General features: G+C 45.6%; 1 long non-coding RNA gene across 2 annotated transcripts in view; it reads left to right on the plus strand.

The window, feature by feature from the left end:
* Window positions 1-21,320, plus strand: part of LOC116896732 — a 90,563-nt gene extending 69,243 nt beyond the window's left edge. The window contains exons 3-5 of one of the 2 annotated variants that reach the window (XR_004387363.1): window positions 2,927-3,073; window positions 5,768-5,825; window positions 20,540-21,320. This is a non-coding gene — a long non-coding RNA (uncharacterized LOC116896732). Of the gene's footprint in view, window positions 1-2,926; window positions 3,074-5,767; window positions 5,826-17,485; window positions 17,579-20,539 lie in introns of those variants that run through there. The other variant, XR_004387362.1, reaches the window with a different exon arrangement.
* Window positions 21,321-21,643: the final 323 nt, after the last annotated feature.

A 21,643-nucleotide genomic window follows, 5' to 3' on the forward strand; every position in this document is an offset into this window, starting at 1 on the left:
GAAATAAGGTGGAGAATGATTAAGGAAGACTTTGATGGTGGCCTCTGATCTTCACATGCACATATATGCCCATCCATCCATATATGCATGGACATAGGTACAACCACAGCACTCCACACACACCAAATGAAGAATGGAATGTTTTTGTGTCTGAAGCAGGCAGCAATTAGCCCACTTTGTCCTCACAAGGGCAGCTGGTAGAGGCCTCAGGCTTTGTAGACCATGAGCTCTCTGCTGCACCCACCCACCTCTGTTGCAGAGGGGCAAGGACATTGTCACGGGTGTGACTGCTCCCAACACATTATATTTATGAAAACCAAATATCCAATCAGACTGGCCTGCAGGACCTCATTTGTCAACCTTATTTTAACCCCTTTATTGGCCTGAACCCACTTAAGGCTCACAGCTGGACTGAGTACAGGCAAGGGAGAGTTTGGGTACCTTGCTCAGAAAGAACAGTGTGAACTAGAGTAGGATCTGAACTCAGGTCATCTACCCTTAGGGTCAAAGCCCTAAGCACTGACATTTTATTGTCTCTGTGATTAACTGACAGATCACTTCCATCACAGTTCCCCTTTCTTCCTCATCACTTTCTTCCTCTTTTGTTCCTTGTCCTGAAATGTTTTCCTCATTCACTCATTCACTCATTCATTCATTCATTTCTTATTTACTATACATTTCACTTTCTCAGCTCAATGCCAGATACTGAAGAAAACACAAAAGGAGATCTAAGAACATAAGTATCTAGCTGGAAAGATGGCTCAGATATTAAAGGCTAGGCCGACAACCAGAAATACAAAAATGGAAGTATGTTGGCAGGGGTAAGGACACAGGTGGACTTCCTTTCTGCTCTGAAGTCTCTGTCCAATGCAGAGGGAGTCATGCATATGTGTATGTGTATATAATGATATATATACATATACGTGTGTGTGTGTGTGTGTGTGTGTGGAGAGAGAGAGAGAGAGAGAGAGAGAGAGAGAGAGAGAGAGAGAGAGAGAGAGGATGATGATGATGGCATGCTTAGCTACTCTGTCCTCCTGAGAGAGGAGGAGGAGCATGCTATGGCTAGGGAGACATGGAGAACTTTGCCTCACAGACTGTGTTTCCACCTCTCCTCTCTCTCAGGAGATAGCCAGCCACAGGAAGACCCTTCTTTGTTCCTATGAGGTCATCATCAGGGCAGAATCAGCCCCCTGGGAATGAGCCTGCCTGTGATGGGTGGCTTCTGTTGTTTCAACATCAGTTGTGAAAATCCCACATTGGTTTCCTGTGGTATAGTCTTTGGGTTATCGCTCATTGATCTGTTGAGCGTTCAGGGTTTTACTAATTGAGCTTGCTGAATGCCCCAACAAAAGATGCAGAAGAACAAAGAGGAGAGCCCATGTGGGCCCCTGGTGCCTCAAGAAAAGGACACAGTTGTTGAAAAAACATATATTCGGTTCATTTGGGTTATGAGAAAACATATACTCTGGTCGTTCATGTTATGAGAAAGCTCTGAGTATGTGTTTTTTTCTTAAACCTTGCAGGCCTATGCCCGGCTCTTGGTACCATGTTGGCACGGGCACTTGCAAATGGAGGTGCCACCAAGATGGGGAAAGTGAGGAATTTTCTAACGAGGTCTTCCCGGGAAGCCGGCTGGCAAAGTGAAAGGACGTATTGGGTAAAATGGTAAAGTTAAAGCCAAAGTAAGCAGGATACAGTGAAGGACACCACGGGAATTGAAAGCATGTGCAAAGAAAAATAAAGATTTGGGCTAGTGGGGAGTAAACCTTGTAAAAATGAGCAAGGTAATGGTAAAATATTTTTGTGTATGTGTTTTTTCTTAAACCTTGCAGGCCTATGCCCAGCTCTCGGTACCGTGTGGGCGCGGGTGCCAACACATAGTGTCTGGAGCCATAGAGTCTAGGGGAGAAGAAGAGGTTGGGGTGAGTTTGCAGAGGATATGAGCCTTGGGTACCTTAGCTCCAGGCAGAGATTAGTCTTCAGGGTGAAGGACGTTTAAAAGGCTAAGACTTGGATTCCACACTTTGTAGGTTTTCTCCTTATTCTTGTGTTGTGGTTGAAGGACATGATACCCTCCCCCTCCAATAGTCACTGACTTGGTCTCACACTGGTGGTTCTTTGGGAAATGATTGAGAAGAGTGGCCTTGTGGAGGAGGTTTGTCACTAGGCTTTGAGGTTTCAAAGGGCTCACACAATTGTGACTTAGTCCTTTCTTGTCCCTGCTTATGGCTCACGATGTATCTCCTCAGCTCAGCTGCTGGTCCAGCTACACATCCCCTGCCTGTCACCTCTGCTTCATCATCACTGACTCCAGTTCTCCTCACTGTAAACCTAACATAACAAGGTGTCTTGGTCATGATGTTTTACTGCAACAACAGAAAAGTGACTGATCTGTCCTGGAGACCTTATATGGGACACTAAAGATGAAGTCAAATGTCCATGGTATTCATAGTCCCACAGAAAGTGAGAAGAAACTATTGAGACAACTGAGTCTACCACTGCAGCAGCAGCTCCCAAACACAGGAGGCCGCAGGATTATCTGGGTGCTCTAGGAAAGTACATATGCCCAGATGCCACCCCCAGAGACTCTGATCTACTAGTGCTGGTAGTGGTGGTTGTGTTGGTGGGGGAGGGGAGGGGTAGACATTTAAACAAACATCCCAGGCTTTAAGGGTTATGATGTATATTAGAGAGTGTATTAAATGATGTATATTAAAGGTATGTTAAAGCTGATAACCTGACATTCTTCTTAACACTCTTATGACTAAGGCAGCCATTCTTCACAGCATGATTGATTGTGGCCCCTTGTACATCTTATTGCCTCCTTTTGAACCTTTACACTGAGCAATAAACCATGGAAAAATACTAAACTCCGCTCTTAAACTTATGTTAGAAAACTTCAGGCCCATCTCTGTCTTTGCAGATGCTTGCAGCTAATGGCGCTAGGATTTCCTTGGAGCTGAACTCTGACTTCCCAGTTCCTGACTCAACACATGCTAATCTGATACTTCTTGGCATGACTCAACTTCCCCATTATTGCTTTTCTTTCTCCTCTATCTCACTGTGATGTGTAAGTAACATAACAAACTGCATACAAGTAGAGTATGCAATCTGAAGATTTAGAGTTTTTTTTGTGTGTGTGTTCATTTTTGGTGTGCATGAGTGTGTGTGTGTGTGTGTGTGTGTGTGTGTGTGTGTGTGAGAGCGTGCACACCTCAGCACTCTTTTGGAGGTCAGAAGACAACTTATAAGAGATAGGTATTTCCTTCCACTGTGTGGGTCCCAGGGATTGAGCTCAAATCCTAAGACTTAGCAAAAGATACCTTAACATGCTGAGCCATCTTGCCAGCCTGCCATTTAAAGGGTCTTGGCTTGCATACACACCCATGATACCAGCACCACAATCAGGACACTGAATATATTCAGCAGTACCCAGAGCTTCTGCACCTTTATAATGCCAGGTCTGTATTTCAAAAATTATGAGGTTTCAACACATAAACATCACTGTTTTCTCCTTCACTCCACACTGCCACGAGCAAGTCTTCCTCCTCCCTTCAAATAGTTACCCCTGCCTTCATGTCACCTGTTTTCCAGCATCTTCTCTTGTTACCCTCTCCCCCCTCCCTTTTTAGATTTCTTTCTCCCCTCTTACAGTCTCCTGATTTCAGGCCATATATAAATATATGTTGTCATATATATATATATATATATATATATATATATATTTCCAAATATGTGAGAAAACATGAGATATTTGCCTTTTCTGAGTCTGGTTTATGTCCAGATTCATCCATTTCCTGAGAATGTCAGGATGTCATTCTCCTTTGTGGCTTGCCCCTCGCACAGTGAGCCATGTTTTCTTTATTCATCTGTTGATGTACCTTTCTACTTGGCTGTCAGGAATAGAGTAGCAAAGGACTGCTTGACTTTTTTGGACCAGTGGTTCTCACTTGGTTTTGTCACAATGCAGAGACTCATTGAGTCCTATCATCCTGCATTCAAGGGGTCCAGTTTCAGACACTCTCCAGACCCTGCTCTCTGGATTAAGTCCCCATAGTGTCAGTTGGGCCTAGTCTTTCCTGCTCAATGATAATGGATGCAGTTAACTTGTCTTACACATGACCGTTTCCAAGACGGTGCTTCAACTTGAGTGACTAATACAAGTTTACTAATAATAACTTTCATTTATCTCATAATTATTATGCACCAGAAGTGGGGTCATATGTCATATGTAAAATATTAATTGCATACCAATTGTCACACTAATCACATGAAGAGTCTCATTTCTCCACGCCATCCTTCAGAAATAGCATGGTGACTAATTTTCTAGAATCAAGACAAACGATGTCTGTACATTCTGCTATAGCATTTAAAACTCTTAGTCCTAACAGACTGTTCTTCTGAAGTTCACCATGTCTCTCACTATAAACCCTCCTTGTACCATAGGCTGTACTTGAGATAAAATAGTGTTCTCCAGATTCAAAGTCCCTCACAATTCGCTATTATTCTCTATTGATCTTGTTTCCAGTAGACAAGTAATTTTAGCTATTTTATAGGCAGTCTGTATTTCAAATAAATATTGCTTGACTGCTGTAAAAGCCTCCTGATATGGCTGACTTCCAAACTGATCACAGAGATGCCCATGTTTGCCTTGGCAGGGGATGGGAGGGGGGGATAACTCTCCTCTTAATCCCACAAAGGTAATGCGCAGGGTCGCTTCTCCCGCTCGGAATTTACTTACGTTGGACTTGAATCCGAGGAACATTTGATATGGTTTTAGCATTTTCATCCCATGAAACTTGATTTTTTTTTTCTCAGTTTGAAAAAGAATGACTAGAATACCATAGAGTTGCTTAGGATTATTTTTTTTTTTCAGTAGCAGCAAAGATGTTACCTAAAATCAAAGTATACCCTTATCCCAAATGTAAAACCGTACAAATGAAACATTAACGCTTAGGGGAGGCAGATGACAATACCACAGCACAATCCTTTCAAGATGTATGAAGCTACTTTATTCAGAGCGGCACACAGTAAGACTTCAGTGCATGTGGATTTGTGCTATGCAGAGCCCCCATACCTTCCTCACCTCTAGGGAATGAGAAGCCTGTTTCTGAGTGGTTAACTTCCCCACCAGGCTCCCTGGTCTGCACTGCCTTAGCTTTTGCCTCTTCCTCCAGTCAGCAGCTGTAGACACCATGGGTTCTCAAAGCTTTTTCCAGACAAACTCCTCCTCACCTCTACTCATTCCTCTGACAAATGTTTATTGAGTATTTCCTATATTTTTAGATGCTTAGGGTACAATTGAAAGCTCAAAAGAAGAGAAGTCATGAAAATTATATTGGAGTGAGGAGGCAAAGAGGCAAGAACATGAAATGGATCAATAAATATATATGGTGTCCCAGGTTCTGATAAAATTGAGAGGAAAATAAAAAGAGACCGGGTTAGGAAGTTCGTGTGTGTGTGTGTGTGTGTGTGTGTGTGTGTGTGTGTGTGTGTGTGTGTTTCCAGAACACAGTGTCTAAAGCTAGAGCTATGAGACTGGGATGTAGCTCTGCTTGCCTAGCAGACAGGAAGCTCCAATTTTCAGTTCCACTGGGCTGTGACCCTCCTACTTGGGAGGTAGAAGACCGGAGGGTCAGAAGTTCAGAGTTGACCTTGCCTGCCTAATGAGTTTGAGGACAGGCTGTGCTACTTGAGACTGTCTCTAAAAACGTAATAAAAACCAAGCAACCTAGGGCATAAGTGCTTTTCTTTTATCTTTCAGGGAAACAAGAGCAAAAGACAGCCAAAGGGAGGCAGAAAGCCGGGAGAGTGAGTACAAGGTATGTTCTCTGATAGCTGTTGCTTGGGGCCAAGTGCAAGTGATCTCCACCTTCCATAGAAATGGCTCCTGATTGACCACAAGAGCTACTGTGCCTCGGGACAGTACAAAAGAGAAGAATTTGCAGCTTTCTGCATTCCTCAGGGTATTAACTCTAAAACTGTGGGTTGTCCATATGTGGGCACCAGGCATATCCTGTGGCACCTGCTACTTGGCACAGGTAGGGAAGCCTGAGGTGTGAGGGGGGAGGCATATGGTATGCTGTGTAGGAAGGTATTGCCAGGTTGTGCCTACATAACCCCGGTGGGAGCCCCCATAGAGTCAACGTTCTGTGGCAATTGGAGCAGAATAAGAGGGAAGGACTCTGGAAACAGGAGAAACCAAAAGGATTAGAGGTGCTGCAGACCAGGGGGAGGGAACTCATCAAGATGATAGTAAACTTAGTTCAGAGGCAGTGTGATTGTCTGAAGGATGAACATTTAGGGCAGAGAGAAGAGCAAAACCAAGTTTAGTCGGAGGGCGCGTCCACACACACACACACACACACACACACACACACACACACACACACACACACACACACAGAATGCTCAGGGAAGACACGAAGACACAATGATCTGAAGGGGAAGGAAGGTGAGAGGGGAGGATGCTAGAGGGGCTCCTCGGTGGTCAGCTCACGTGAAGTTACAGGTTGCAGGAAGAGTTGGATTATATGTCAGGTGGTTTGAATATGCTCAGCCTAGGGAATTAGGAGGTGTGGCCTTGTTGGAGGAAGTGTGTCACTGTGGGCATGGGCAATGAGACACTCCTCCTAACCACATGAGAACCAGTCTTCTAGCTGCTTTCAGAATAAGAGGTAGAACTCTTGCTCCTCCAGTGCCATGACTGCCTGGGTGCTGCCATGTTTACCGCGTAATGATAATGGACTGAACTGTAAGCCAGCCCCAGTTAAATGTTGTCCTTATAGGCATTGCTTTGGTCATGGTATCTTTTCACAGCAATGAAACCCTAAGACAGGTACCATGAACAGGCATTGGACAGGGAGATTACTGGCAGATGTTTGGTACAACCCAAATGATATTCAAAAGGCTCACTTTTGGGTTTCTATGTGGAGAAGAAGTTAAGGAGTCCATAATAGAGCAGGAAGACCATAACTGGGGACCTGCCTCGAAGTGTGGCAATGGAGCATGAGAAATGACTGACTAATGGATGCTATCTGACGGCAGAACAACAGAAGGACTGCCTTGATGACCGGACAGACTGGGCTTGGGGGGAGACAGTAGAGATATCTAGACTACAGATAGAGTTTGGGAGTCACTAGAAAGATGATCACAATTGAAACTACAAATCTAGGGTCACCCAAAAGGAAAAGGCAGGGAAGTGGAAAGGTAGAAGGTTTGAGTTAAGAGGTGCTAGGAATATAAAGACAAAGGAAAATAGTACTGAAGAATAAGTTATCAGAGAGATTGGGGAGAAGAACAAGTGGACAGGATTCTAGGCATAAGTCAGGAGTTTGCTAATCATGACGCAAACACGCTGTAGTTTTGTAGCTCAAATGTCTCTCAAAGGCATGCATTAAGATTTAGCCCACATTAGGAGCTATTGAGAGACAGTAGAAATTTTCAGGGGCAAAGCCTAATAACTTCTACATGACTAGGACACGCCCTCACGGGGGATTGTAAAACTTTGGTCTCTTCATTTTTCACTGGTGTGGATATGTGGGCATGCATACATGTATGAGTCTTGGTACTCGGGCAAGCGTCTTTTATATTTGATTTTGGGGGCTTGTCTGGGATAAGTTCTCATTATTTAATCCAGGCAGGCCTTGAATTGAACATCCTCCTTCCTCAACCTCCTGAGTGCAGAGATTAAAGTATGGAAACCATAACTATCTGAACTTTTATTTTCATGACTTTTCTATGCCAGGGCACCTATAAAAGATGGACCTATGATGAGGTTCTGACTTCAATTTCCTTAATTGCAAAAGAGTAGCAATAACATTTTTTAAACTGTAGGTTTTTACAAGTTTCCACAAAGAACTTCACAAGTGATGTATTATACAGAAAGAACACTCCACATCATGTTAGTCTTGTCTGTGATGCTAATCTCTACTCCCTCCTTATTTCTTTGCATTTTTGTTTCTCAGTCTTTCATTGTCTCCTTCTATTTGCCCCCTCCCCTTTTTTCTTTTTGTGGAGGGAGCAGCTGTTTCAGGTCAGCATTTTTGCTTGGGAAAGCATTGCTTTTACTGTGTGTAAGGAGATGTCAACTGTGGGCTTTTTTCTTTCTGACTTTTGAGTTTTATCCAGGACCCAAAGACTGAGAACAGTAGATGCCAGATCTACTATCAAAAATTAACCAAAATACCTGAAGCATAGTTGATGGCCCTTAGTTCGGAACCCACACTGGGATATCTAAAAAATTCTGAAAACACCCAGAGAGGCAGATTTTCCTTGGAAAAGACTCTCAGACAGTGGGGAATTTCTTATAAAGCTAAGTGAATATGACTTTGAACGGACCTCTTAGGGATTGGCCATAAGTCTCTGAGAAAGTTTGAAGATTTGAGAAGCTATATTCTCACATCTGTCCAAAAATCTAATGCTGGAGCTTAGCTGGATAGCAGGGCAGGGTTAGTGTAGGAAAAGGCTTAGCAAAGAGCCGAGAATGCAAGGCTGTGTTCTTCTGAGGCCTAAGTATAAGGTATAAACCTCTGGACAAGGTGATTACTGGGGACGGTAAGGCAACCCCATTTGTGGGCCAGGGATCACTGGATCCATGGATGTCATAAAAGTACCACGAGAAGGTATTGCTCAAGACAGAGGCAAGCTCTCTAGACATGGACCTCAGAGTTAGATGCCCTAGGTTCAAAACCACACTTTGCCGTATTCTAACTGCAGGTCGTGAGGCGTCTTTCTGTGTTCATCGTCCACTCCTGTGCTGTGTAAGTCTATGCACAGGACATGCCAATACTAGGCAAAGAACAGCCATGTAGTTCTTTGAAATGTGTTACTCTTCTCTTTCTGCCATGGGCCCAAGCCTGCAGTGAGCTAGAAGGGATGTTGGAAGGAAACAGGCTTTCTGCAGAAGAAGATGCCCGGATTCCGTCTTCATCTACACCTGCTTCTAGCAAAGGTTCCAGGGTAAGGCCAGCTTAAGTGAGAGAATGGGATATAAGAATTAAATGCAAAAGAGATGGATAAGACTGCAAAGGCCCAGCTTGTTGCTGTCAGTACCTGGTTTGCTGGAACACTGAAAGTACTATAAAAACAATCTGAGATGTCACTGAGGTAGAATGGACCAAGGCCACTGCCACTTGAAGGGGCCGCCAATCATGTCCAATAAATGTAGTTAACAAATCAAGCTTAAGGAATGCCTTGAAGCTAGCTTTTCGAGTTGTTGCTTCCAATTCTACCCAGAAGCCTTTGAGACAGAGGGATTCCCTTTAACCTTTTCCCTGCCATGACTGGGAAAACAATGGTATTATGTCCGGGTCTAGTTACTTCTCTTCTGTTACATGAAATGTTGGACTTTTTCACTTCTCTGTGAGTAGCCTGGGTGTATTCTGAGATGGTGTGGGGTAGGACATAAGAACTTTCATCTGAATTGTCCTTCTAGGAACCTTAAAATCCTTTCTACCAGTTTTGATTTTTATATCATTTAGTTTTCCTTTATCATAAGAAAAAAGCTTAAGATGCTCAACTTGAAAAGAAGAAAGGAAGGCTTACTGCTGTGGAGGGAGGTCTGAGACGCTCAAAGAGGAGAGGCTTGCTTACAATGTGGAGGCAGGGTGGCCCATTGCTTCTGCACTTGTGATGGATGGAGCATGTGACAGAGAAAGCAGCTCACTGTGTGACAGCTCGAAAGCAGAGAGATAGAAGACAGCCAGAGTCCGGATGTCAAAGGCATGCTCCCTAAAGCCAAGCTACCTTCTCCTGGGCCCTGCCTCTTAAAGGTTCCAACATTTCCTGTTGCCTCAGGCTAGGGACCAGGTCTTTACAACATAGGCCACAGTGGAATATTCATCATGTAAACTGCAGTAGAATTTTTATGAAAAAGGAAAAAAAAATACTGAGTTGTTCTGCTAATTGCTAGACCATTTCCGTGTTTTCCTAAGAGTCCTTACAATTCCTTATTGTTGAGTGGCTTTCTAATTTTATTAATTATGATCTTGTGGTCCCTGTCTTTTCTAAGAAAGCCTTCACAATTTAAACCTTCTAAGTTAAAATCTGCAGTTGCCCCTGGACTGCGTGCTTCCCTTTGCTGGCTGTTCATGTGTCTCGGTTCAGGAAATAGCAGGTGCCAGCTGTGAATAAAATATGGAGCCAATGCTTTAGGACCGACAAGGGGGACAGTCTTCCTGCTGGACAGATGGCACCTCCAGCATGACTCAGACTGGCCATCTAAGCCCATGTGGCCTTGGAAGTGTGCCTAAGGTCAAGGGTCCAATGTACTTGCAAGCAGGCATGAGGCCAGCACAACAGATGGAGGTGGATGGGGATAGCCGGCCAGCCACGTGAGGACTAAAGGGTCCACATCTAGGGAGGGATGGTGGTGCTTCACTCCCTCCCAAAGGTGCCCCGGTACCTAGACACGAAGATGGTGGCTTGTCACAAGCAGGAGGCACGTTCAGGACACTCTCTGCCTGTGCCCAGTCAGATGCCTGCAGGTATGGAAACGAGCAAGAGAAATTAGAATCTCAGAATTTATCTGAATTCACCAGAAGGGCTCCATTGGGGTTGAGAATGGAATCTTTCCAAATTTAATAACCTGCTCCTTCTAGCCAAATCCTAAGGGTGGAAGAGGCATCTTAACCATATGCCCTCCTCTACTGTGTAGTCAGTCCTTGGTGGTCTGATGGTAGGTGAAAACTCAGAGCCTCTGGGAGAAGATATGGGATTGGCAGGGCAGCTCTCATCATAGAAGAAACGCATTTCAGGGTATCCCCGCTTATTCAGTGACAGTATTTTCCACCTGTCTCTTTCTCAGCAGGCTGTTTATGACATATATGCCCTATATATTGCATAGCTGGAACTACCTCTATAAGTGTCAGTTGTCTGGCCAAATGTCGGGGAGCCCACTGTATGTCAGTCAACTTTCTGTTGCTGTAACAAGTACTCAAAGTAAATGAGCTTAAAAAGAAGAAAGGTTTATCTTGGCTCAGGGTTTTGGAGACTTCAGTCCGGGATTACTTGCCCTCAGTTTGGGGCACGTGATGAGCCAGCACATGATGATTGGAACATGTGGTGAAGGAGGCCTCCTATAGCATGATGGTGGGAAGTAGAGAGGTTGGGACAGGGGCAGGGTCCAGGGCCCATCAAAGGTCACACGTCCAATGGCCTTATTTCCTTCAGTTAGGCAATATTTCCTCAAGATTCCATCAACTCCTAACAATGTAACAGGCAGGAGGCCAAGCCTTAAGCACATGGGCCTTTAAGGATACACTTCACTTAGACATTGCCACTTCACACATGGGTGGAGTCTCTCTGCAGGTCTGAATTTATGTCTCTTTAACCAGCAACACATCTCTCTAGTCAAGACGGTTGTAAATGCTGAGCTTCCCATTTTTACACTGCAGGTCATAGGGACAATTCTAGGGAGAGCGAGGGGCCATCTTGAGGGTTCATGGACTGGGGAGGACGGGGAAAGGACTGAGCAGACATGTGAGCTGGGCAGAGTCTGGTTGGGAAAATAAAATGGATCACGAGACACACCCACCCTTTCACATTCCAAGGACAGTAAAGGAGGACCAGGGAGACGGGAGAAACCGACTGACGATTGTATTTTTTCAGATACCCTTCTATTTTGACCTGCATATCTGAACTTGCAAGGCATGGCTTCTTCCCCCAGAGGAGGAGAAGGCATCTCTCTGGGGTGTGCACTATCTGTTAGGATGAGCAAAGAACCTGTTAGTGACAGAGTTTGCAAGTAGTTGGCTCCCAGGCTCCGGGCCTCTTCTGGCTGCAGCTGGCATTTATAAAGTAGATGTGGATGGAAAGCCTTGTAGAGCTCATTCACGACTGTGCTCTGAGCCTCATCCCTCAGCTCCTCTTTGGAAATGGCTGAACAAACCTTACCATTTGCTGGATGGTGTATAGAGCACCTTACAATTGTCAGCTCACTTAGTTCTCATAGCAACCCCTCTGAAGCAGGTACCATTCTCACCTGCAGTCCACGAGGTCAACATTGTTCCTGAGCCCTCAGCTCTGCCGTACACTCAGACAGAAACCCTGCCCTGTAGTCTGGTTAAATCTTACCAGAAGGCATTGTTTCAGGCTCTACAACTAAGACTCTCCAGCAATTCACACATTCTTGGGGCTTTCTCCGTGGCAAGGCGAGATGAGGGGCTGACTGTTGGTAAGGATCCTGTGATTTTGTCCCTCCCAGGAGGTGCCTCTGTACATGGTACTTACTTTGCACTTAGCGGATGTGTTTTTCAACTACAACGCCTAGCCTCCACCTGCTGGGCCCCCATGTTCTCCACGGTATAAGTTGTAGAAGAAACAGCTCCTTCTGCATCCCAGCTGCCGCTCAGACCATTCTCCGCACTCCTGGGTCTCTGTACCCTGGCCTCCTCCTGACTGTTGTTATTGTAAGATGTGGCTCTAGGAGGACAGTGGGCTGCCAGCTACGTGTGCCCAACCTCTCTTAGGTCTGTTTGTTCCACCACATGAAGCCACCCACTGCAAAATGGGGCACCCTTGAAAGTACCTCCTCCCTCAAGACTTCTCTCCTCTGCCCCGGGAAGTTGCCTAGCAACCTCCCTCTTCCTTGTCTCCTGATGCTCTTGTGCAGTTCCATTCCCGTTTCCATCACTCCAGCACCCACCCCCGGCTTCTTTTCAGTGCCATTAAGCCGCACATCTCTGCTACGGTAGCCTACTACCCCAACTCCCACAGACTCCATTATGGACCACGCCTTTGCTGAAGCACCCCTTCATTCCCATCCCTTTGACAGCTCTGTGGAGCTCTTCACCCAATCCTTCTGATGTTCAAACGACCAAAGGAGGGGGCAAAAGCAAAAGGCTAATCAAGACAAAAGACAAAGAAGCAAAGGTCTCCAAAAGCAGATGACTGGGATTTCCCCAAGCTTCCGATAACTCCTTTATCCCCACCCTTAAGAAGCTGGACCATATCGGGCTCTAGCAGGCAGGTTAGGAGGTGATCTGAGGACCAGCACACAAGCACTATTACGCATTCTGGGACCATGGCGAAGCTGCTGTCTACTTCAGGGTCTGGAGAATGGAACTCCCTTATCCTAACGGCCACTCAACAGTGTCATGGTAGTTTGGGGTGTGTCTGCTGTCAGTTTGACTGATATTGCCTAGAAGACAGCAGATGGCGCCTTGTCAGGCCCACCTCCTTAAAGAGAAAGGTGGTCCTCGGGAACGCAGAGAGTCACCCCCTTCTTAGCATCAGTTAGGACATTCTCTTGGCTCAGCCCTGACTTTTCAACAGCAAAATTTCCCTTCTCTGCCCTGAGTTTAGATCTAATTGCATCTGCTTAAGTCAGGACCTCACAGACATCCCATTCATGACCACTTTGTGCCTAAATTTTTTTATATGATCCAAGGTACACAGAGATATAGAATAGGCACAAAAATTAGATACTTGCCTATAATAAATCATAAAAAAATTGATGTTAAAACAATTTTTAGGGAGCCTGGAGAGAGAGCTCAGTTGGTAAAGTGGTTGCCTTGCAAGCCAGAGGACCTATATTTGATCCCCAGAACCCATGTAAAGAAACAGGACATGGTGACACATGTGTGTAATCCCAGCCCTGGGGAGGAAGAGGCAGATGGATGCTCAGGGCTCACGAGCCAGACAATCTCGTCTGTGAGTTCCAACAGTCAAGGAAACAACATGGAAGGCATCTGAGTAACCGCAGTCCTCTGGCCTCTAGATACATGCACATGAGTGCTCCCAAACTCCCTTATGCATGTGCATAAATTTTCACAGTAAAGAAATGAATGCACACGTTTATTTTAACATAAAAATTAATCTTTTCTAAATACTGTCACTGTGGAATGAAGACAGTCTTCAACTCTTTCCCAGATTGATCATATTTTTATTTGTTTTTGTTTTTGAGATAGGGTTTCTCTATGTAGCCCTAGCTGTCCTGGAACTCACTTTGTAGACCAGGGTGGTCTGAAACTCACAGAGATCCACTTGCCTCTGCCTCCTGAGTGCAGGGATTAAAGGCCATGCATGGGATTAAAGTGCAGCAGCATGAATTGATCATATTTTGATGTCATGATAAAAAAATGCCAAGAATGCTATTCTGCATGAATAAATAGTGCCAAATAGTAGGTGTATGTTTAGGACCATTTGAGAAATGGTTAGAAATTCTTCCCAAACCCAAGATTATTCAGTATATTTTTTAATGGAACACAAGGCAGCAAATCAAACCCCATGTTGAAAGTTGTACCCAATGCAATCCAAAGTTATACTGACTTGATAACTTACATGCTAAGGAATGGCGGTAGGAGAACATTAAATGCCCTCGGTCTCTGTAATTAAGCTGTAATTAACTGTATCTCTATAAGGGCAAAAACTTCATATGTGTGGGTCTGCATTTCTACCTCACCACTGGGGTATCAGAACGCCACCCAGGGGAAGTGAAACACAGTCTATGATAGGATCTCAGCCCATGTTTCTCCAGGTGAGAAATGTCTTGGGAGGTGGGGGTGGGAGGTTGTGTTCTCAAATTCCTGGGAACACAGGCGCTGCTGGGGACCTTGAGGAGTCAGGAATGGAGAGGGAGAGGGCCTGTGATGAGCCAGGGGCTGGGGTGGAGAATCTGGCTTAGCTCTGAGTGGGTGCCAGGAATGCAGAGGGGCCTTTTGCTGGAGACTTAGGTGGGGCTCTGTATGATGACATCATTCTTCCTCTCCCCCTGCCACGGTGGTTCTTGATGAAGGAGACAGTTCTCGTTTGTCCACACTGCTCTATTCATGGTGGATAGGATGCATACTTACTCAGGGCGAGCTAGACATTAAATACCTTTCGCAGGAAGAGATGCCAAGGGAGGGAAGCTCATTGGCGTAATACTGAGGGCACATCTAGATACCTCATTAGCATGCAGAACTCTAGGCTTTATGCAGGGTGACCAGTTGTCATGGTCCTATTAGTGGGGTGTCGTGGTCACGTGCTCCAGGACAGGAATCTGGTTGGGAGCTAATTCGCACTCCTGCCATTCTAAATTATTAATTTTATTGGGGTTCTGACCTTACTACTACCTTACCAGTCCTTCCGTCTAGTGGCACAGTCCACAGGGACGTACAGTAAAACACTGCAATTCATGACATATCAGTAGTCATGAATCTGAGCCAAGTCTCAGGTGACATTTTGTGCCTTTGTGACAGGTTCAGGGTAAAATATGCATGTGGTGTGTTGAGAACCAGTGTTGCAGGCAAGAGTGAGAGAAAGCTTCTGCCAGACACAGCCCAGATTCAGTCCAGGTTTTGATTTTAAATTAATTTCTGGTCCTTATGTGTTCAGAAGCCCTTTAGTATGTCAAATGTCTTGCAATACTGACTTTGGGTTGCTTAGCTCCATATAGGGTCATGACCCACAGTTTAAGAATGTGAGGGTCAGGAAGATGGCTCAGTGGTAAGGACACTTTATACCATGCCCATGCCTGGCAACTTGAATTCAATCCCTGGGACCCAGATAGTGAAAGGAGAGAAACAATTCCTGAGGTTGTCCTCTGACCTTGCATGCATGTTGTGCCCTGTGCACATGCAAAAATTAGCTCATTAGTTAATGCAAAAAAAGTTCATGAATCTGGGTGCTAGACTACTATTTGAAGAAAAATGGGGTGTCGTCATGCACCCCCCCATGGGAGGATGAGTTGTTCAGGACAGACCTATATTTTACCAAGACATAGTCCACGACCCTCTACCTTGCACAGCACACAATCCTCAAGGTGACAAGTTGAAAGTAGGGTGACAGAATTCAAAGGAACAAAATGATTGTGATTTTCCTCCATACTGCCTGATAATTACCATGATCCTCAGCTTCAGAGGTGCCTCTGAGATGTCTAGCCCTGTGTGGCCTCAAGCTAGACTTCCAACTCTGGCCAGGGTCCTTGGAGAGATGAAAGGTAACCAGGGACAGGCAGCACAGCTGTGTACTCCTCTGTGTCAAGGAGAGAGGACGTTAGCCCCTGTGGGGACCACACACGTGTGGCAGTTTTGGATATGATGATACGATCTGCACAGTCAGACTGGAAAAGCTTTGGATCTTTCTTTCAAATGTCATGGTCATCCAGCCATCTTCACCCACCACTTCGCCCTGCTTTCCTGGCCTTGAAATATGTCTATTGCGTGGGAGCATTGCTCAGTTGTAGAATGTATGCATTGAATGCACAGGTGCCAGGTCCCATCCTCAGCATCTGTGATAAAACCACAAATAAACAAACAAACAAGAATGTTCTATCTAAACAAGTGGCCTCTTGTAACTACACTTGTACCATTCTGGATTTAAAATCAATTCAAAACCGTTCCTGTGTGCATTGTCCGGCTTTGCTGAGGTTTTCTAGTAGAGGAGACATAAAGGGTACGGAAGCAGGAATACAAAGGAGATGGACGTCCAGGCTCGTCCATCCCTGGCTGGACCCAGTCTCCTTGGTCCTCTTCTGTGGCCCCATGTCTAGACCTAGGTCTAAGAGCAGGAGTGCAGGAGCAGGCAGCAGGAGCCGCTAGTCCAGGGTCCAAAGTGACTCATGCAACTCAGTACGAGTATTCAGCAAACGCACCTCCTGTCACTGGGCTGCTTACTCCCCCTTATCTCTGAGGCCCAGGAGACTGGGCTCTGTGAAAATTGCTGCCATAATCCACACCGGGAGGACTGGAGGGCATAGGTGAGGCCGGCAGCATAATTGTGCACACAAATTCATGCCACATGGAGAATTAATTCTTCATTGAGGTTTTGCATTCCTGAAGCATTTCTTTCAAGCTCAAAATGCTGAGTGGTAGAGAAGCAAGTACATGGTCCAAGACTAGAGAGTATGGTCAAGTCATTCTGGAAAAAGTTAGGCTTAATATTAATATTAGATGATGATGATGATGATGGTGATGGTGGTGGTGGTGGTGATGATGGTGGTGGTGGCGATGATGGTGGTGGTAGTGGTGATGATGATGTGATGATGATGATGGTGATGGTGATGGTGGTGGTGATATGGGCATTAGATACCAGATCACCCAGACAAATGCTTTGTCTTTTTTTTTTTTTCCCCTCCACTTGAATCTTACCACAACCCTGTGGAGTCATTCCTACTGCTTTCCCCAATGCAGATGAGGAAACAAGTTCCTGGGGATGAAGTAAGGCTTGATAGCTGGTGATTTTCCAGGTTTTCAGAGGCTGAAAGCCTCTTTCCAAATGACTTAGCGTTAACTCGAATGATCCCATCCTTTTGCTTGAAAGTTATTCCATTTGAAAGCAGAAAAAGAGCCACACGGCAGGAATGAAAATCAGAAGCCCTGCCTATTACTGACACAGGCAACATGGTGGGGAGTCAAGCTCTCTGGCTGCCATGCTGACTTGCCGAGTGTGCTCCTCCTTGGCTCTCACACTATGCCTCAGACGCCATCTTGGAGAACATGCCTGTGAACCATACCGAGGTTGCTCCAACGGGCCGGTTTCCTTCCATTTTCCTTTGCAGTTTTCAGAATAACAAGAGCAACAGTGTGATCTCTGGATCAGGAGAGAACATTATGGGATGGTGTGGCGAGGTCAACTGCCCCACTGCACTCAGTTCTGCCAACAGGTCTGGTAGGTTTCCCTCCTACTTGCCTGAGGTTTGCTCTCCCAGGCTTGTAATATGCTGGAGAGAAGTGGGGTGAGCTACATGGTGTGATTGGCTGTTTCTGGGTTCTTGGTGCCCACAAAGAAATGACAAGCAGGGAAGCAGCAGCCACTACTCTAGGAGCTGAATCACCTAGAAGCAGCCTTTGATTACAACAGGGATATAGAACCACCCAACTATAAAATGGCATGGCTTCTGGGCCCAGGACTCAACAATACTAACCAGTCATATTAGCATTGAAATTAGACCACACAAGACAATTTGTTATTCTTCCCCAGGGGTTGCCTCGCAGAACTGTGGAGATCGAACATCAAACCACCCAATCCACCCACCAGGTAGATTAAAGATGGAGAAGTTGTGGATATTTATTTACCAGCTAGCAATTTATTTTGGCAGATAGCATCAGAATGTTTTGATGAAGGAATACCTTGTTCTAACTCACAAAAGGTGCCATATGGCCTAACAGTGACTCTGTTCCTCCTCTTGATGGAGGAGGCAGATGGCTCAGTGGTAGGGAAACCATGGAGTGGGGACATCAGTAGATGGGATGTCTGTTGAGAGAGGGAATGAGTACCTGGATTTGAAGCTTGCTTCACCACATAGGGTTCTGCATATGTCTCTTAATTCCTGAGTTTCTTTTCCTGTCTGTCACAAGAACGAGCACAGTAATACCAGCATCTGAGTGTGTTGATTCCCTTGTGTGCATGTGTGGGTGCCTGTGTGTGCACATGTGATTGTGCGAGTGTTCCTCTTTTGTTAGGCAGCAGAGCAACTATGTTTCAGGATTTAGATTATTAATCTATTGTCATATTGTTATAAATTAAAAGATTCTGAGTTGAAACCATGGTCGTTGGCTGGCAATATGCCAGGACCAATTTGTTCATGTCTCTTGGCCAGCCCCTAAGTAAGAAAATGACTTACCAGTGATTAAACTGGCCAAGAAGTTCAATGTCACATCAAAGTTATCCATGACCAAAACCTGGAACATCTTGTGCCAACAGCCAAGATGTCAGAGTGCCCAGTGTTTGCTATGGTGAGACTCTCCAAGGTCACAAGATGAGAATGATTAAATATGGTGGGATTCTCAGGCCCTTCTTCACTCATTCAGGCTCTGACCAGCTTCATACTCTGTGGTTGTTGCAGTAAATCTCCAACCCCAAAAAACCCATGCAAAAACACACAACTCAGTCACAATATTTATAAGCTGCCCACCTAAATTGGGCCGACATTCCATTACAGTACTCTATTCCCCAGCTATGAGATCCTGTGTTATGTGTAGCTTCGCCAGGCCACGTGTTTCTGCTCCATCTTCCTTTCACCTCCTCTTCCTCTGTCTTCCTCCTCCCCCTTCTCTTCCTTCTTCTCCCTCTTTCCCCCTATTTAAAACCTCCAGCCCCACCTTTCCCTTCCGCTGCCCAATCATAGGTTCTAGTCTTTATGTCACCAGTTAAAATTGGGAGAAAGTTCACATGAAATCACCTGAGTACCCAATCCACTCCTTGTTGGGGCAGCAAGGATTCCTCTTGAGGAATCAGAATTAACATCAGAATACAAACAGCACCATGAGGACAACCCACAACAAGTGGTAAGCACTCAACTTAGGAAGCAGAAGTAAAATTACCAAATAGACCAAAATAGCCAATTCCTAGACACCACATGGTAGACCACTAAATCTTTCTCAGGTTTTGGGAAAGGACTGGTGTTGAAGGAAGAGATCGCTCCCACCCCCCTCAGGTTCCTCCTCTCTGTGATTTCTTCATTGCCCCCAAAGTCCTCTTCTTGCCCACAGCTAGACATATCCGGAGGAAAAAGCACAGAGGAGCAAGTGTGAAGACATTTTAGGGATGAACAAGAAGAAGCCCTTATCAGTTTGTCTTCATCAGAGAGGGCTGAGCCATGTGACCAAACCACAGTATGAGAGAGAGAGGTGTGAATTCAGTTCAGGCAGCTAGTGGTGGCCATCACAGGACAATCCCAGGTGACAGGGGCCGTGTCCTAAGAAGACCAAGAATTGTTAGCCATGGAAACAAAGTGAACAGACTGTGGGAATCAGGGCTTGGGGGCTGGAGATCCAGTGTATTCTGCTTAGGGTTAGTGGGAAGGCTGTGAGAGGAAGGTTGTGGGAAGGGCAATGGTTCCATAATGGGAGCTGGCAGCCACAAGTCAGCATGCCTGCCATAAATGGTACTATCGGCCACCCAGGGAGAATTCCCATCACTGACGAGAGTTCTTGTCCCCAGGATGCATTTGTGACCACTTTAGAAGGGTCTCAGCCCTTGTCCAGGACTCAACCCACATCATTCTGAATACACTTCAGCTGTGCCTTCCGTGGGCAAAGGGTATTTAGTGGTGCTGAAGGGGAGATGGGTATGAGTTGGAGGGATGTGTTGTGCTCAGGCCTTCGCTATCACTCAACCTCCTTAGGAAAGCTCTTGACTCATCTGGGTCTGCAATCAGACAGTTACAAATGGCTATCTTTGGAGGGCAATGTTCTAGCAGGATCCTAAGATTCCCACCCCTTGGTTCAAACACCTTCCTTTTGAGAGTGTTCGGGGTACATTGACATGAGGGATAGTGGCTCCCAGAATTAATTTATGTTAAATGGCAAAGCTGCTAAGCTATGGATTTGGCTCTTAAATGCCCATAAAGGTCCATGTGTTGAAGGCTTAGTTGCCAGCCTGTGACACTGTTAGGAGGCGACCAAACCCTTAGTAGATGTGTCCTAGGGGAAGGAAAGTGGGGGACAGTGGGAGTGAGCTCCTGAGGGGGATATGGAGATCATTGGCCCAGTGGGGTGTGGTATCCTGGCCCATCTCCTCTTTTCTGCTCCAGCTTCCCTGATTGACCTTGATTCCATGAGTCACCTTGACTGACCACAGGCTTCCAGCATGGTGCTCTGTCTCTCCACAGGCCCAAGGAGATGAGGGGCAGGTGACAGTGGGTAGACTTCTGAGGCTCTGAGCCCAAATCGACCCTTTTCTTTCTGCTGGCACTGCAACAGAAAGCTGACTGGTGGATGCTGGGATAGTTGTTGCTGTCCCATTCAGTACAGAAGAAGATAGCATCATCGCCAGCTGGAGAGAGGTTCCCCCCGCTGCCTCCGAAGTAGGCTGCCATGTGGTCGAGTGCCTAGGACCCAGAGAAGACATCTGGGAGCCGAGGCTGACCCAGGTTGTCAACAGCAAGAAGCCTGGCAGCTCAAGCTCTGAGGAACAACTGCAAGGAACTGAATTTTGCCACTATGTGAGTTTGGAAAAGAACTCTGAGCGTGACAAGAAACTGCAGCTTCTGCCAGGTCCTTAATTTCAGTGCAGAGGGCTCAGCCAGCTTGCATCGGGACTCCTGACCCGTGCTCATGGGATAGAGTAAACATGTGTTGCTTACATCGCTGTGTCTGTGGCCATTTGTTACACAGCAAAAGAAAACTAATGGAGGGTAATTGGAAGAGTCACGTAGCTCTTCTGACACCCCCGTTTTCTTGTTCTCTCTCTCTCTCTTTTTTAAAAGTTGATTTATAAAACGAGTGTTCCAACTGGATTTATTGAGATAACCTATCTGAAGGAGTTTTATAAATTGTCAACTCATTAACACCGCTGAGGAAGGTTTATTAACAATATACAGTAGCACAATAAATTAACAATGAGAAGGAGAACAGGCAGCTAAAGCTTTTGTCTTTTTTAAAAAGCATATCTAATTAGTGCTTATTTTTAGAAACCGCACTGGTCTTCTCTACTTAATGTTCTACTTTTTTTCTCCTGCTTAGTAATCAGAATTAGTGAAGCCTGCTGGCTGGAGACTCAGAGTGATTCTGGGAATGTCTGTGAGATGGATAGTGGGGTATAGATCAGTCCTATTTAAGAAGTCATCGTGGGAAGACTGTACATACTCTGTCTCCAGTTATCCCAGATTCCAAATCCTCTAGCTGGAGTTGCCATTGCACCGGGGAAAAACTGACCTAATGATGTACAGATGCCAACAGGGACCGTCATGGTCATTGGAACGCAGTAGTCAAAT

Source organism: Rattus rattus, chromosome 3 (genome assembly GCF_011064425.1).
Source record: "Rattus rattus isolate New Zealand chromosome 3, Rrattus_CSIRO_v1, whole genome shotgun sequence".
In the NCBI taxonomy this organism is placed as follows: Eukaryota; Metazoa; Chordata; class Mammalia; order Rodentia; family Muridae; genus Rattus; species Rattus rattus.